Genomic DNA, 4,145 nt, shown 5'->3' with positions numbered 1-4,145 from the left:
ATCAATTGTAAATTTCGGTGTTCCTCAAGGTTCCGTTTTAGGACCACTATTGTTTTCACTATATATTTTACCTCTTGGGGATGTCATTCGAAAACATAATGTTAAATTTCACTGCTATGCGGACGACACACAGCTGTACATTTCAATGAAACATGGTGAAGCCCCAAAATTGCCCTCGCTAGAAGCCTGTGTTTCAGACATAAAGAAGTGGATGGCTGCAAACTTTCTACTTTTAAACTCGGACAAAACAGAGATGCATGTTCTAGGTCCCAAGAAACAAAGAGATCTTCTGTTGAATCTGACAATTAATCTGGATGGTTGTACAGTCGTCTCAAATAAAACTGTGAAGGACCTCGGCGTTACTCTGGACCCTGATCTCTCTTTTGAAGAACATATCAAGACTGTTTCAAGGACAGCTTTTTTCCATCTACGTAACATTGCAAAAATCAGAAATTTTCTGTCCAAAAATGACGCAGAAAAATTAATCCATGCTTTTGTTACTTCTAGGCTGGACTACTGCAATGCTCTACTTTCCGGCTACCCGGATAAAGCACTAAATAAACTTCAGTTAGTGCTAAATACGGCTGCTAGAATCCTGACTAGAACCAAAAAATTTGATCATATTACTCCAGTGCTAGCCTCCCTACACTGGCTTCCTGTTAAGGCAAGGGCTGATTTCAAGGTTTTACTGCTAACCTACAAAGCATTACATGGGCTTGCTCCTACCTATCTTTCCGATTTGGTCCTGCCGTACATACCTACACGTACGCTATGGTCACAAGACGCAGGCCTCCTAATTGTCCCTAGAATTTCTAAGCAAACGGCTGGAGGTAGGGCTTTCTCCTATAGAGCTCCATTCTTATGGAATGGTCTGCCTACCAATGTGAGAGACGCAGACTCAGTCTCAACCTTTAAGTCTTTACTGAAGACTTATCTCTTCAGTAGGTCCTATGATTAAGTATAGTCTGGCCCAGGAGTGTGAAGGTGAACGGAAAGGCTGGAGCAACGAACCGCCCTTGCTGTCTCTGCCTTGCCGGTTCCCCTCTTTCCACTGGGATTCTCTGCCTCTAACCCTTTTACAGGGGCTGAGTCACTGGCCTACTGATGTTCTTCCATGCCGTCCATGGGAGGGGTGCGTCACTTGAGTGGGTTGAGTCACTGACGTGGTCTTCCTGTCTGGGTTGGCGCCCCCCCCCTTGGGTTGTGCCATGGCGGAGATCGTTGTGGGCTATACTTGGCCTTGTCTTAGGACGGTAAGTTGGTGGCTGGAGACATCCCTCTAGTGGTGTGGGGGCTGTGCTTTGGCAAAGTGGGTGGGGTTATATCCTGCCTGTTTAACCCTGTCCGGGGGGTATCATCGGATGGGGCCACAGTGTCTTCTGATCCCTCCTGTCTCAGCCTCCAGTATTTATGCTGCAGTAGTTTATGTGTCGGGGGGCTAGGGTCAGTCTGTTACATCTGGAGTATTTCTCTTGTCTTATCCGGTGTCCTGTGTGTATTTAAATATGCTCTCTCTAATTCTCTCTTTCTCTCTTTCTGTCTTTCTCTCGGAGGACCTGAGCCCTAGGACCATGCCTCAGGACTACCTGGTATGATGACTCCTTGCTGTCCCCAGTCCACCTGGCCGTGCTGCTGCTCCAGTTTCAACTGTTCTGCCTGCGGCTATGGAACCCTGACCTGTTCACCGGACGTGCTTGTTGCACCCTCGACAACTACTATGATTATTATTATTTGACCATGCTGGTCATTTATGAACATTTTAACATTTTAACATTTTGACCATGTTCTGTTATAATATCCACCCTGCACAGCCAGAAGAGGACTGGCCACCCCTCATAGCCTGGTTCCTCTCTAGGTTTCTTCCTAGGTTTTTGGCCTTTCTAGGGAGTTTTTCCTAGGGAGTTTTTCCTAGCCACCGTGCTTCTTTCACATGCTTTGCTTGCTGTTTGGGGTTTTAGGCTGGGTTTCTGTACAGCACTTTGAGAATATCAGCTGATGTACGAAGGGCTATATAAATAAATTTGATTTGATTTGATTTGATCTCAGGGATTTCCCTATGAGGCCAATGGTGACTTTAAAACACTTACGGAGTTTAATGGCTCTGATAGGAGAAAACTAAGGATGGAATCAACAACATTGCATTTACTCCACAATACTAACCTCATTTACAGCGTGAAAAGAAGGAAGCATGTAGAATAACAATATTCCAAAACATGCATCCTTTTTGCAGCAAGGCACTAAAGTAATACTGCAAAAACATGTGGCAAAGCAATTCATTTTTTGTCCTGAATACAAAGTGTTATGTTTGGGGCAAATCCAGTACAACACATTACTGAGTACCACTCTCCATATTTTCAAGCATAGTGGTGACTGCGTCAGGTTATGGGTATGCTTGTAATCGTTATGGACTGGGGAATCTTTCAGGATAAAAAATAAATGGAATGGAGCTAAGCACAGGCAAAATCCTAGAGGAAAAACTGGTTCAGTCTGCTTTCCACCAGACACTGGGAGATTAATTCACCTTTTAGCAGGATGATAATATAAAATACAAGGCCATATCTACACTGAGAAGACAGTGAATGTTCCTCAGTGGCTGAGTTACAGTTTTCCCATTTTCAATAACTCTGAAATTTTGGAAATTGATCCATAAGTAAGTAAGCATTTCACTGTTAGTCTACACCTGTTGTTTATGAAGCATGTGACAAATAACATTTGATTTGATTTGACACACACTGCCCCTCACCCCAGGCATCCTGAGCATGTAGAGATGTGAGGAGGTGTGATAGATCAACTCCAGACTGATCTCTGGCTTGCTGGCCTTATCTCCTAGTCCCCAGCTGGAGCAGATGGCCTCTAACCACCATAACCCCACCCCCACCCCAGACACAGGCCACTATCAGGACCGGCAGAGAGAGCCCAGGCCTGGTTAGGACAGGGATGGGTGGCTCCCTGCCTGGTCCTCTTCTGACTGACTGACTGGCTGGCCATCATTTGTAAAACATGGATCGTTCCATGTCATTTCAGCAAGCCATGACACCCACCATCTCAGATTGTACTGAAATCTTTTCTGTAAGTTTGAAACAGATGAGATTAGCATTCCTGAAACATTAATTTGTTGAAATGTAATTTGATCTCTGCGAAATTAAGCTAATTGATCGCTCCCACATTGGACCTTTTAATTTATAGGATTTACATACAGTACCAGTCAAAAGTTTGGACACACCTACTCATTGCAGGGTTCTTCTTAATTTTTACTATTTTCTACATTGTAGAATAATAGTGAAGACATCAAAACTATAAAATAACACATATGTAATCATGTAGTAACCAAAAAAGTCTTAAACTAATCAAAATATATTTGGTATTTGAGATTCTTCAAAGTAGCCACCCTTTACCTTAATGACAGCTGGTAATTTCACACTAATTTATGGTAAATAATTCAAGCGACTTCAATAGCTAATGTCTCTGTACAGGGGAAAAAAACATCACCAAATTCACAGGGAGAACATTGCAAAAGATGAAGAAGCAATACTCCAAGCAGCATCTCCATACTACTTGTCAGACATAGAGAACTGATACTGTATAATGTCCGTGAGTGGCTTTTGATCATTTTATTGGATTCCTCATGTCTTACTCATTGTTTGGAATAATTATTGTTTAAATCAGATGTTAGGTACTATATTAATTGAAGATTATATGAATCCTATCAATTAAAATGGTCAGTTTGGGTGCAATCAATTAGCTTAATTTCAGATCAAATTATATTTCAACAAAATAATGTTTCAGTAATGCTAATGTTATCTGGTCTAACTACACAAACAATTTCAGAACAATCTGAGATTGTGGGTGTTGAAATCCTTTTTCTTGTGCTTTTTGAGGTGGAATGACTCACATGAGAGATAAGCCAGCCGTGTGCTGGGGCTGAGAATGCTACTTAAAAGGAACTGGGTCTCTGTGATCACTAGTGCACTCTACCCCTACCTCTTAACCCCTAACCCTCATCTTTTTCTCTTGTCTCCCTCTCTCATTTTCTCTCTTTCCCTTTCTCTGTCTTCAGCTGCTGTCTTTCTTTGTTTCTCTTTCTGTGCATCCTGTCTCTTCATTTCTCTTTCTACAAGAATGACATATGGCAAAGGACAAAGTGG

This window comes from Salmo salar, chromosome ssa13, assembly GCF_905237065.1.
Source record: "Salmo salar chromosome ssa13, Ssal_v3.1, whole genome shotgun sequence".
NCBI classification, from domain to species: domain Eukaryota; kingdom Metazoa; phylum Chordata; class Actinopteri; order Salmoniformes; family Salmonidae; genus Salmo; species Salmo salar.
The sequence above is the reverse complement of the archived record's forward strand: the minus strand, read 5'-3'. Positions refer to the sequence as shown.